The sequence below is a fragment of the Pinus tabuliformis genome, chromosome 4_1, assembly GCF_031772625.1.
Source record: "Pinus tabuliformis cultivar Carrire ecotype Pingquan chromosome 4_1, CPIR1, whole genome shotgun sequence".
Taxonomy (NCBI): Eukaryota; Viridiplantae; Streptophyta; class Pinopsida; order Pinales; family Pinaceae; genus Pinus; species Pinus tabuliformis.
The window spans coordinates 493,616,504-493,631,146 of record NC_142303.1 but is presented as its reverse complement, the minus strand read 5'-3'; the positions used below and the strand labels follow the sequence as shown (position 1 = coordinate 493,631,146).

General features: G+C 38.4%; 1 long non-coding RNA gene across 1 annotated transcript; it reads left to right on the top strand.

Annotated features, from left to right (window-relative positions):
• The first annotated feature begins 8,974 nt into the window (after nucleotides 1–8,974).
• LOC149176680 (uncharacterized) lies at nucleotides 8,975–10,178 on the top strand. Its single transcript, XR_016258661.1, has 3 exons — nucleotides 8,975–9,101; nucleotides 9,220–9,404; nucleotides 9,707–10,178. It is a non-coding gene; the product is annotated as an uncharacterized LOC149176680 (long non-coding RNA).
• Nucleotides 10,179–14,643: the final 4,465 nt, after the last annotated feature.

Here is a 14,643-nt window from a genome sequence, read left to right as displayed (position 1 = left end):
CGTGCTCATTCACAACAATCCGCCTGTCTGCCTGCTAGGTCGTGTGCCTAGACTCGCCCATCCATTACGTCGGCCCAATCGTGTTTGGGTCCACCTACACGTCGGCTCACCTATACATTTACTCCTCTGCACGTTGGCCCAACCACTGGTCGTTTCACCATATAAATTTTCCATGACGCCTCCACATTTAGTCGACTTGCCTTTCAGTTTTTCGACTCTCATGCTACTTGCTTGTGCGCGCTCACCCGGGAGCTCGACACACGAGTCGCCCCGACGCGCCCGTTCAACCAACTGCACCATCACACATCCATCAGGGCGCATTTAACCGAATGAAACCACTCATCACATATCGGGAGCCACGCTCGCCAGTCGCATTTAACCGAATTGCACAACTGTTGCATAAAACGGACTCTGTCGCACATAACCGAAAATGACTTCTCCCCGTCGCATAAAACTGACTCAGGCACCCATCGCACACATGGCACACCCAAGTCATCTCGGGGTCCTCACATCCTCCACCACTCTAAAAATGTTGTCGGCCTCGACAAAAGCATCTCAACAACCACCATCGCTAAGACTATAAGTACGGGCACCCAGATGTATCCAGCTATGACCTGCCTTGCCATCGATATGTCAAACTCTGCAAGAAAATGATGTGTTGGATCCCCTCGTGTTGGTGACTAGTTAGGTAGCTAATCCAACTGTACATCGCCTCCATAAGAACGCATGCCCCTACATCATCATGACTCATCTCTGCATCCTGTTTCCAATCGTGTCCATCTCACCCCTAGATGTTTGCTCAAAACATAAGAGACTCATTGCTCTTAGCAACTAACAATGAGCCTAATCTCCATTCAGTCTAAGAAGAGAGGGAGGATGTGGAGGCCATAGGCTCTCCCTCTTCCTCAACTAATAGCTCAATCCACCTTTCTGGATCTTCCTCTTCCAATCTCTGCATGTATGCTTCCCGACACTCTATCTAAATTTCAGGTCTAGCATCTCCATTTACTTCCACTGCCTTTAGTCTTCTTGATAGATCCAAGATACTATCAGACAATTCTCTAGTCACTTGTCACTACTTCATAAGTTTTTCCTTTATGCAATACAACCTCTTATAGAGTTCTTCATCCTGCTTGACTTCTTCCGCATTCATCGCTTCCAATTTACTTTTAGTTGTCGTAGCTCCCATGGTTGATATTCTAATAGGATCATCATCCTGCCCATCATAAATGTACAACTTCTTCATGTGTGGCACCAACATAGCTTCAAACTCTTTCATAAATTCAATTCCCAGTACAACTTCATAGTCATATATCCGCACAATCGTGAAATCAACTTTCCGAGTCCACTCACCTATGCTCACATCCACTTTTTCTGCTATACCGATCACTGAATCTAGTGGAGAATTCACTGCTTTCAACTATGCTTGTGCTAGTATAAACTTCAAACCAATCTTCCTCGTAGTTTCTTCCCTCATGAAGTTATGAGTCACACCACTATCCACCATAGTCAGTACAGTTCCTTGCCTAATCTTCATTTCTACATACTCCGACCTGTTCCTTTCAGGATCCCATTGTGATACTGCTTCCATAGCTACTACAGCTCCTAGAATCTGCATCACTCCAACGGATGGTTCTTCTTTCTTCTTCTTCTTCGCATCAGCTTGTGCTACTGCTGCCACTTTTGGTCTTGAAGGACAATTCTTCACCGTGTGTGGTTCTTCACAAATCCAACACTTCAGAGGCTTCTTCGTCTTCGACTTGTCATTCGATCTCGAAGGCTCTTCTTTCGTAGACTTCTCTTTCGGCTTATCTGTCTTCTTCTTTCTCTCTTCAGTTCCTTCATCGTAATTCTCTACCAAGCGATCAACTGTTGCAAATGCTTCCTCTAGTGTCTTGATCTTTTGCCTCTTCACCTCATTGTGTGCCCAAGGTTTCAATCCTATGATGAAATTGAACACCTTGTCCTTTTCCGCCATATCAGGTAACTCCAAGATCGCACTCGAGAACTCCCGTTGATATGCTTGTAGACTCCTTGTTTGCTTCATGTACTTAATCTTCGTCCTTGCATCCCAAGTCTCATCTTGTGGGATAAAATGAGTCTGCAAAGATTTCTTCATGTCATCCCAAGAAGAGATTTCCTCATCATCACCATTGGCAATCTGATCCATCTTTCTTCGCCACCACATCTTAGCATCTTTCGTCAAGAATTGAGAAACTACCTTGACTTTGGCCTCATCATCAGGTATACCCAAATGCTCCAAGTATTGCTCCATATCCCATAAGAAATTACCAAGAGATTTTGCATTCCTCATCCCATCATAAGATTCAGGTTCTTTGTCCTTCACATGGGAAACTCCTCCAATAGATCCTTGCCCAAGTGCTCTCTTCAAAATAGTTATCTCGTTTCGAGTATCGCCAGGTTCCTTCTGAAACTTCAATATTTCTCCCAAACCTTGATCTCTTATAGGTCCAATGTCCTTGACTTCTCTCTCTGTTTGTGTATACCACCATTTTGTATACTCGTATCGAATTTTGAGGTATTCATGCTCTTCCTTCAACTTCGTGAACTTCTCATGAAATTCAACACTTTCAGCCTTCACCGAAGCTAATTCAGAAGCTAACTCCTCCATTTTATCCAACACCCTGTCCATGAAAGCTGTTACAACATCAATGCTACATTCCCCCATCATAAATTGAGGTTCTTCCGTTTGATCAACCATCAACTTCACTTGTGATCTAGTAAAGACCATACACTTCTTTATCGTTCAACTTGGCCCTTCACTTGCCCCTGTCGAACTTTCCAAAGCCCTGTGGAAAGTCTGATACCACCTGTCACAAACTGCAAGTATATATGTCTTCACTTTAATTCTCAATCAGGGCCTCTGATACCAATTGTCACAAAGTGCAGTGGTATCTGCTTTCTCTTGAATCCTCAATCACCTCTGATACCAACTGAAGTGTAGGTATATCTGTCTTCACTTTGGATTTTTAAATAAGTTTTGATACCAACTGTCATGAAGTGCAGTGGTATCTTTCTTACATTGTTTTCGAAATCAGGCTCTAATACCAATTGTCATGCCCCTATCCTAGCGATGTTCTTTCAATCGCACGTAGGCAGGTGCAAAACTGCTACCCACTTTCTTTTCAACAATACTTATGAGTACAAAATATGCTTAACCATCAAAACTTAATTATTTTCTTCAATTCTTCTACTAAGTATTATTACGCAATGTAAATAAACATTCACATTCTTCACATCATCATAACATCATTCATATGCACAGCGGAAATACACTTTCTTTAATGGGAGGGGCAACTCCCCAAGTATAGAGTCTGCCCAATAATATAACAGTTCAATAATCTTACAAGTATACAATGTACAATTTAGCTTTTGCTGGAAACTCCAAATTTCCCTTCAAAAAAGATTTCTAAGTTACAACCCGCAACTTGCCAAAACTTATAGTTCACTTGCTTCACCGTGTCGGGTCGTCCACCTCACTGGGTCGGGTCGCCCTCCGTTCAATAGTGCCCACTGCAACTCGTCATCGTTCAGTAGGGACTACCGTAGCTCGTCCCCGGGTCGGGTCGCCTAGCTCGTCGGTTGGGTCACTTGTCGTTCAACAACACCCACAGAAGCTCGCCCCCGGGTCGGGTCACTCATCTCGTTGGTTGGGTCGCTCGTCGTTCAACAATGCCCACCGCAACTCGTCCCCGGGTCGGGTTGCCCACCTCGTCAATCGGGTCGCTCAACTCATCAATCGAGTCGCTCATCGTTTTGCAGTGCCCACTGCACCATGTGCCCGCCCTCGTTCACGCCAACCCACCCATCTTCCTGTAGGGTCGTTTGCCCAGTCTCGCCCTCCACCTCCACACGGTAGGTCGCCCATCGAGTCGACACGCCCTCTACGCCCAACTCGCGTGCTTACCGTGTGCGTTCGCCTAGTACGCCCGTTCAAAAGTTTTGGCTTCGGCTGCTTCGGCCTTCCGTCCGCCTGCACCTTCACCTAGCCTTATGTTCGCCTCCTTTGCTCGCCCAAGTCGCTCTTTTTATTGCTTGAACTTGCTTGCCTTGGTTGTTTTCACCAAGTCATCCCCCTCTATATATACAACGTCCAAGTGTCTAGAGTGGGTTGACCTACCTCCAAGCCAACCACCCATTTCACTCATGTTGCCTATCCATCACGTCGGCCCAATCGTGTTTGGGTCCACTTGCACATCGGCTCACCTATACGTTTACTCCTCTGCACGTCGGCCCAACCACCGGTCGTTCCATCATATAAAGTTTCCACGATGCCTCGACATTTAGTCAACTTGCCTTTCGGTTTTTCAACTCTCATGCTACTCGTCCGTGCGCGCTCACACGACGACTGACACACGAGTTGCCTTAGTGCACCTGTTCAACTGACCGTACCATCGCACATCCACAGGGTGTGTTTAATCGAATGCACCCACTCGTCGCATGTCGCCGGGCGTGCTCGCTTGTTGCATTTAACCGAATCACGGGATCGTCGCATAACACTGACTCCGTCGCACATAACCGAAAATGACTTGTCCCCATCGCATAAAACCGACTCGGACACCCATGACACACATGGTGCACCCAACTCATCTCGAGGTCTTGACACCTCGTTAGGCGACCAAGCATCCCATCGTCTTGCGGGCACGAGCGCTCATGTCATTGTGTATCGAATGCTACCCCATTGCTTCGTTTCTTCATTTCTTCCATTGCACATCATACTGATCACCCCGCCCATGCCCATCATGTCCACTGCCCGCTCATGCTACTCAACGCACGCCCTTCGTATGTCTCACCTAGTCTATGCTCATCATTCCTAACGCTTATGCCACAGTGCCCTTTGCTGACTCACGCATGGTGCCCGTCATGTGATCGTGTCACCCAGTGCTTCTGCTTGAGTCCTCCCACATGTCGTCACTTTCGCTTATGAGCATCAAGGCGCCTCGCCTTATGTCGTGTAGACATCAGGTGCTTTGTACACAATGTCTGTGGGACCACTCCTTCAACCAAGTCGCCAAAGATCGTCATGGGTGCCCAGGGTCTAGGGCCTGACATGATTTGTGACATGGACCATAATGCTAGGTTATAAAAAAGTTTAGCTCTTACCTAATGGTTTTAGCCTTTATAAATTATTTCAAACGTCCCCCTATCACTTGAGTGACTTTCATGTGGACCCATTCTAAAGTTTAGTTGGATGACGTATGACTTTTGTAACCTAATCCATCATTCAAAATAAAAATCAACCATTGACAAAAACATATTTATAAATAAAGAGGAATATCAACGTACGTGACCAAATTTCTAATTTGGAAAGAAGAAATTGGGTTGTTTTATAAAAAAAGTAACATTATATAAAATAATTTTAAATAAAAAAGATTATGAACCTACCGAACCGGTGTCTAATTTTGGAAGAATAATATGGACTGTTCCCTACTTTACAAGAAATTTTAGAAATTCGAGACCGAAAGCTCTATGTTAATTTAATTACATTTTGAAAACCACTGAGTCTTTCCCACCACTCAAATTTTGCATTTTTTCTACTCGTTTAAAACAAAACAAGCCTTATGTTCAGTACAATTAGGAGCAGAAAAGGGTTGCTTTTTCTCAACAAATTCTTTTTATAATTCCACGCCATAACTACTCGATATTTGATTGGAATTTTAATATTATAAATCTGTCAGTCCTTTGAAATTCTGTACATGACAACCAGTACGCAAACCATGAACGGAATGACGTACGGCCCCGTTCGGTCAATGAAATGTGGTTTTCGCGTGTGCAATGCAGAGATCAATTATGGATCCCATGAACAATAGACGCAATTAGCAGTGGTATGAAAATGTTAAAAATAAGTAGTTTGTTAATGGCGATTAAATGAGGTTGGGTTATAGATTAGTTGGATTTTGCCCAGTTAATTATTCAAAAATGGGTGGATAAATTAAGCTTTGGATCTTGGCAGGTCAGTGATTGAACTGTGGGCATATATGACCTTGGCTCATTGAATGCTTATTGGCAGGACACATATTTTGTTGCCGAGATGTAAAGAAGTTGTCTTTACTGTGATGTTTTGGAAGTTTTTAGGGTGATTTCAGGGATTTATTGAAATCACAAGTTTGTGGTAATCTTGTGCAATAGAAGTGCCCTAGAGTTTTTGAGGGTGCTGAATCTATATATACAGTCAAAAAAATTAATTTAAATAACACAAATCAATATTTCACCTCAAATTTTTCCACTGGATTATGGCACCAGAAAGTCAAAAACATCACACTAAAAGCAACTCCTGGATCGTCTAAAAATGTCACAATCGATTAAAAATGTCACAATATTTTCTTTTAATTAGAAATTGCCATATTTTTTTTTCCTCTAATTTTTCTTACATCATCTTAAAATTCTATTATTTTCCACACAAAATAGTGACAGGTTTAGACTACGACATATAAAAATAAACGGAACCAAACTTTGTGATTAGGAGAAGCATGCGTGGCCAATGATGAGGGCAGAAACAAATTTGTTTAGGTTAGTAGACGATTTCAAATTCATCGTCGAAGGAAGAAAGAGGTGATAATAATGGAAGAAATCAGGGATATTTCGATTTCAATTTGAGGGCACTGGCTATCTCCCCTTAGTCGGTTGTTTTGGCCTTTATATTTGCAAGCAGCAACCTCCAACCTCACCAAAATGGGGGGCATTAGAAGGATGGTATCCAAGCTATTAGTGCGACCGCGTAAGTCAAATATTGCCTATATCTCGCTAAGATCTCAGTCTCAAAAATTTTCTCAGCTTATCTGTGATCATTCTAAAGGATTTGCCGCTGCCGAAGGATGCTTCTCCGTCGATGTAGGGGAGGAGAGAATACGATTTTCTTTGCCCATCTCTTGTTTAAATCACCCACTTATACGCGCTCTCATGGAGAGATCGGCGGAGGAGTTTGGAATGGATCAGAGTGGCGTTCTCACCATGCCTTGCGATGTGCAGAGCTTCCAACATGTGATGTGGTTGGTTCACAGCGATCCGTGCCCATCTGATCAAACCATCAAGGATATTGTCAACTACTATGTTCTGATCAGTCAATCTTATCTCACTGGAGAAGCAGAATCGCTTTACTCACCAATATCAGGATATATGAGTTCAAAAGATTAATTAGGGCACAGTAATTATATTGATATATCCGGGGTCATCTGGTTGAAATAAAATTCGGATATAGCAAACGATATTTGAGGTAATCATTTTGTTTGATCATTTTTTTTTGTAATTTCAAGTGCTACGCTGCGTTTGGGCTGAGGTCAACCATTTTTCCATTAGTGTTGTAATCAGGATTTTTGGCCAAATGAAAAACAAGTTTTCCAATACTATGATAATGGTATACTATTATCAGGATTGTGAGAAAACGAAAATTTGCCTGGTATGTTATTTATCCGGATTGTGAGAAAATTTGATCAAACTTTGATAACATTAGAACAGTGGAACACTACAATTTATTCCCATCCTTAACTACTCCTATACAATTTATGTCAGTTAAACCTGAAATCTGATCTTATAAGTAGATCATTTTATTTTATCATTTTACATATTGCTATACAAGCTATAAGTCTCAAATATGATAATAACTTATAAGTTAGCCTGAAATCTGATCTTATAAGTCTTAATGCTGATTTTAGGGTAATGAGGTACAAGTTCATCGAAGATAATATTCCTAGAGGAAGGTTTGCTCCACCTTCCATAGTTTCTTAATGTTTTGTCTTGTTTTTCCAATTTCTATTGTGGTTTTTTAATCACTGATATTATGTTTTTCCATTATAGTAAACACATGACTTAATACGGCCGATCTAGATAGATGTTTTGAATACATTTGCTCCTGAACATATATATGATCTATATCTACTAACTCTATGTACTAGATCTATTTTCTCTAATATAAACCTAAAAAAAATTCATTTTTTTCTTTATCCTTTTACATGTTTTAGATCATCCTTTCGGTTTATTAATTTACATATTTAAGATCATATTTTTCTCAATTATAATTTACATATTTAAGATCATATTTTTCTCAATTATCATTGCATTTGGTGGGCATAAAATTCTAACCTCTATTCGCTCCTTCACTATTAGTGGCACCCTTCAGTATTGCTTTCACCGTTGTGAACTATGATAGATAGTTATAGGAAGTATTTTTTGTTTTGTTAACTATGATAGATAGTTATGGGAAGTATTTTTTGTGTTATGTGACTGAAGTCCTTTGTGATACATCAATGCTATATATTTCGTTTAATCTTTTAGTTACTAGCGTCAAGGGATGTCTTCCTCTAAAGCATGCATGGATTTAATGGGTGGAGTCAACAACTTTCCTTTTTAAAATCTAAAATTAAATTATAATTATGCTGATATCTATTTTGAAATATGATTTTAAAAACTTTTGTAACATATTATTTGATGAATACTATTCATAATGGATATGAAGGCAACCCAATTGTATTTACTTATGAAGGGAACATAATTGTATTTACTTATGGAGTTGTTTTTAGTACGATTTTTTGGACTTTCCAGTGGAAAAATTTGAGGTGAAATCTTCACTTTATATGGATTCCGCACCTTGGAAAACTCCTAAAACATTTCCATTGCACAAAATTACCCATCAAGCTTGTGATTTCAATAAATTCCCGTCAGATTTTAGAGAAATTACACCAAAAAAACCTACCGTAAAAAACTTCCAAAAATCACACTAAAAACAACTCCTTTACTTATAAGTTACCATGATTATTAAATTCGTAAATCATATATTCATCCATTCCTGATGTTAACTACCCGCAGACTGTTTCCACTGTAGTTTAAAGACAGAACATAACCTTGTATCTTAAACATAGTCGAACTCTAGCGAAGTTGTGAAGTCATTTGCCATCTGGCCATGTGACAACCTCGGGAATGGTGAGGCCATATCTACGGTCCTTAGCGATTAGGGGTTCATCGACGGTCTGCCGAGAATGAAGTAGCTACTTAGTAACCACCCTATCGCATTGGTGCCTCAGGCAGCTCGGCAGCTCATTATCTCCTGGCCGGCTACCAAAAATGGCTCTGCACTACTTAGACAGGTATTTGTTCTGTGTATAGTCATCCTAGTGTTTTTCCTTTCGGCCGCATGTCTTTTGTTGGTTTCTGAACAATTATCCATTTTCTTTTCTTCTTTGACGGTTTTGAGCTCGACATCAGGGTTTCAAGACCATGGACGCGTTGATGACTGTTCTAAGATTCCGCTCAGAGGTTCAGGATTTGATATCTGTCGGATGCTTCTTAGGGTCTGTTTCTGCAACAGGTAGTCAAAATATCATGTCTGTCAATTTCATTCTCTTCGAGCTTAATCATTAAATCTTCAAAGTGGACCCTAACAACTTCAGGTAAGCCCTCAGTGGGGTTGATCATTAATTAATTATTTTCAATTTAATCAAAATATATATATATATATATATATATATATATATATATATATATATGCCCTAATGTCCTTTTATTGCTTGCTGCTTCCTATTATTTTCAATTTAATCAAAATATATATATATATATATATCGGCCCTAATGTCCTTTTATTGCTTGCTGCTTCCTACCGGTGAGGTTAACTGGTTAGCCTTCGCAGCTCGCTTAGGGTCTTTGAGTCCTAATCCGGGTTCCTTTCTCATGAATTTTCTCTGCTATCTTCCAGGTGGGAACTGGATATACCCAACTATGGTTCCATGTTGGGGTTATTCTTTTAAAGAAAGTTTTATTGGTTTTGAATCTTGAGTGTTGCTTGTGTACAACGGGATATACGCAACTATGGTTCCATGTTCGGGTTATTCTTCCTTTCTCATGAATTTTCTCTGCTATCTTCCAGGTGGGAACTGGGTATACCCAACCATGGTTCCTTGTTGGGGTTATTCTTTTAAAGAAAGTTTTATTGGTTTTGAACCTTGAGTGTTGCTTGTGTACAACGGGATATACCCAACTATGGTTCCATGTTGGGGTTATTCTTTTAAAGAAAGTTTTATTGGTTTTGAAGCTTGAGTGTCTATGGTTCCATGTTGGGGTTATTCTTTTAAAGAAAGTTTTATTGGTTTTGAATCTTGAGTGTTGCTTGTGTACAAACTGGAGTGGCTTGTGTACAAACTGGGGTTTGGGTGACTAATCCCTTTAGGAATAATATATGATTTTTAAGAACCCTTTGTAAGACTGGGTTATTTATATGTAAGAATGATAGTAACTTAAAGATCTCTGCCTCTCTTTCATGAATGGGCACTTATTATTACTGAATTCAATATAATGACTACAATGGATTTATTCTCATTTCAAATTTAATGGAATTAATATATACAAGTTTGCTTCTTTTACAAGTGTTTTTACATAATTCTTATTTTTCTTGTTCATTTATATAGTGATAACATAGGTGGGCTGGAGTTGTTCAGTTCTCTTTATATATATATACACACGTGCTGAATGGAGCATAATTTAGTTCATTTGGAATTTTTTTTATTCGTAATGGTTTTTTTGCATAGTTTTATATATATATATATATAGAGCATAGTTTAGTTCATTTGGAATTTTTTTATTCGTCACTTTATCGCAGAAATATATTTATTTGTCCATTTCTTGTTGCTTGATATTTGTTGATATATATCAATAACAAACATGGTGTTATTGTTTTGAGGCTTTTGCGATTTGTATTTTGTGAAGAGATTTCTTCAGGGATTATTGCATCCATAATTCTTTGTATCGAAGTTTCGAGCCATCCACTGTGGCTCATCATGGTATTATGCACTAATGTTGTATTTCAAAGTCCATTACCTTAATATTACACATGATAATCTGGTTGTTTTCGTTCTTATATGTACTTTTAATAAGATTATTAAATTTGTACTCAAAACATAAGTACAACTAAATATCTAATACCACTATTACTTGACGAATAATAACAACTAAATATCCAACGCAAATATCCTACAAAGTTATGCCAAATACCGCTATTACTAGATTTCCTTTCTCCTACAATGTAGGTCCTTTGGGAAAATAAACAACAAGTGGATTGAGCAATTGCATCAATCTCCTATACGATGATTTAGGGACAATTCCCTTCATAATTAGGAACAATGATTTGATTAATTTTGTTGTGAGTCCTACTTGGAATGAAAGGGGTTTCTTTCTTTGAAATACCCACAACTGCTTCGAGCACTTCAAGCCTTGAAATGTTACCAGACTGTTTTTCCCCTTTTTAATTTCTTGTAGATTGATTGTTTAGCACAATTATGTAATTATTAAAAATACTTGTTCCAATGCAAGTGTCCTACCAGTATTATGTTCCACAATAGTCGAAATGTAAAGTCACAATGATCATATTTATATATAATATTGTTACTCAACTACTATACAATAGTTTCAATAATCAATAATTTCTCTTATCTTTACATTAAGTTTCAAGACTAGAAATGTACATTAAGTTTCAAGACTAGAAATATTATTTCAACACGTTACCATTTGCACAACATTTGCATAGTGCCTAGTTCGCGGAAAAACATTTTACAATTTAAACATATCCGTTCACAACAAAGAAAAATAACCTTTTTACAATACTTATTTGTTCCTCTTGCTTATTCAAACGAACCACACAATCACTGGGAATGCAATGCTCCACCCACCATTGAGACTACTGTTTAACACTACATCCCCCCGAGCTTCCTTCACACCTAGAGTAGTTTCAACACTGACCAGTACAAGCCTGGTTTCCCAAGACTATTTGATCCCACCCATACTTAGCCAAGGATTATAATCAACATCCAACATTAGGTGAACTCCATAGGCCAACCAGCTCTAGAGTCCGTTGACGAACTTCAGTCTCTCCTTCTCTCCTTCTGTCTCAGGTTCTTCATACACCATTGGCTTCTTTTTGAAAATTTATTTCCAAAGAGGAGCTTGTGAAGGTAACCCATAATTGTTTAACTACTTGGGTTGTGAGCTTCTCTATGTTTCCCAGTGTGACTTTATCGCTAACTGCATAAAGTATTTATGCATTTAATATATTAAATAAAATATTACCATTTAATAATTATTCAGTTTTCACCTGGCCCATTAAACAAAACAATTGCTTTCTTACATGCAGTAAATAAATATTTAGCAGTTTTATCAGGGCATTCACATCTTCCCCCCTTGAGAGAAACATCGTCCTCGGTGTTTTCCAGCCTCTGGAACAAGCTGGGTCCATACGAGAAAACACAAAGGTTCAACTAGGAACCCTTTGTCTCGTTCGACCTACATTCACAATCATCGAAGTTGTCATTAGTTATCCATTAGTTTTTATTTAAGAAACACACACACACACACATATATTCATTTCACACTTTATTACAGGGACCATAAGCACTTGTTTATGTACCCAACAAGGGTTGTAACTTTCACTCAATAAGACTTAGCAGTCTCACTATAAGCTTATCAAAAATAGTAATAAATCATTTTACTTACCCAACATCTATGTCAATTGATAGAGATCCCACCATGTGGTTTTACTGTAAATTCCAGATCTTGAAAGTGCCAATTCTATTTGCATTATTTACTTAAAGGTAATAGTATTTTAGAAACCATTCACTGTTTTTGCTTTCTTTCTTTCTATAATGATGTATTGCAACTAGTATAGTTTCCTCTTCCTGCCTTGTTCAAGGTGGCTTCATTGTTGTCAACTTGTCCCAAAAAACTTAGTTATGCCCATCTTGGTTGCTTATTATTTTCTTCTAGCGCAATACAAAGAGTCCACTTTATAGTATTCCTTCAATTTTGGTCCTTATCACCCTGTGTCGCAAATTATTGTTAATGAAGGTTATATGTAATTTTTCTTTTGTTTATAGTCATAAAAATTCTTTACTTTGCGCTAGTAAGCGTATTGATTTTGTCGCACTCATTATGTTACTATACTTATTTTCTTTTACATCGGTTCACAACATGTTACAAACTTCGTTCAATAGCATGATCTATAAGACCTTGTGGACAACAATTTTATCCCAATATAATAACAACTAAATATCTTATTACACCATTCGTACAGTGATCATACTAGTTATCACCATCTTCTTTTTTTGAATTTCAAGAAAGATTTCCTTACCTTGTCCCCATGATGGCTCACAACCAATGTTCCTCCCTTTAGGAACCGTCATAATTTTATGATGTCAAATAAGCCACAACCGAACATCACCAATTGCTTAAACTTACCATTTTCACAACAAATATTATATGTGCCTTTTTTTCAAGTGGACTTAGTTCTGTTCACATTAATTATCTGGCAATTACTTAATTTCGTTGGTTTCTTTACCTTATTATTTTCCTTCTGATCTTCTCTAATATGTCATCGAAGCTGGAATCCCAAGGTAGTATTAAAATCAATCACCGTGAATATTCAAGGATATAACTTGATATAGTGCGAGCATACTTAAGATCCACAAAGGATATCAGGAAAATTACTAATCTTACAACATTGCATCTCATGGACACTCCACTCATAAGTTTCTATCAACTCTCATCTTGGGTGTATATTCCCTTATGTTCTACAAATTATATATGAAGGTGTATGGAGGTTACATGGGACCTTTTCCTTGCATCTTCCATGCCTGGTAGCTACCACAACAACTCATATTAGCGTGGTTGTCTTAGCATTTTAATTTTGTAGGAATATATTCATTTGAGGTTCTTTAAAATACTTATCTGGGGTAACACTCACTGGTGGCACATTACACTTCCTATGCTAATACATCACACGATAACAAACATAGGTAATGTTTGTGTCAATCTGCTAACAACATTCTCTTAATTTATTTATTTTTTAAATTATGTGCCATGTTTCCTTAGATACCCTACTCATCTATCTGTATGTAACCGCACACATTTTTTTATATTTTGATTGTTACCTATACTCACCATTAATTCCTCAATTCGCATTAGAACAATAGATCCCCTCCTTGGAGTATTTAATATACACATTCATTATTGCGCTTATCTGATCGTGTATAAGCACATATTTCCTAGGCTATTCTTTTCCAGCTTATGCTAGTTTCCAAAACTTTAAGAAGTGCCTTAGACCAACAACAATCAGGTTAAGGGTTTTCCTTTATAGTTTACGTGTTATGAAACCAGCTCAAGAAAAGATAGAAGAGATAGATCAATGCCTTAGAATTCAGCCTCTTCGAGGGGGCAACCTCCTTTACATTACATAAATGAACAATTCTTGGATGATTCAAATGACAAAACCTCCTTTCTATATATAGGAATCTAAGGAGTCACAATATAATCCAGCCGACCTAACAATAATAATATAAAAGCACAATAATAACAATAATGGGATTCTATGGGGCACAATAGTAACAATATGGGCACTAGATGGGTACATCAATATAATAAGTGGGTTATACTAATAACAATAAGGGGTTACACTAGTACTATAGGGGCCTAACATGCCCCTCTCCTTCAAAAAGCGTTGTCCTCAACGCTTGAGTAGTTCTTGATGCTTCTGTATAAAATTCTTGTCCTCCCATGTGGAATCTTCAGCAGGTAAGTTCTTCTACTTGATGAGATACTCTGAAATTGATCGATTTTGTAGCTGTCGGGTTCTTGTTTCTGTGACTGCAC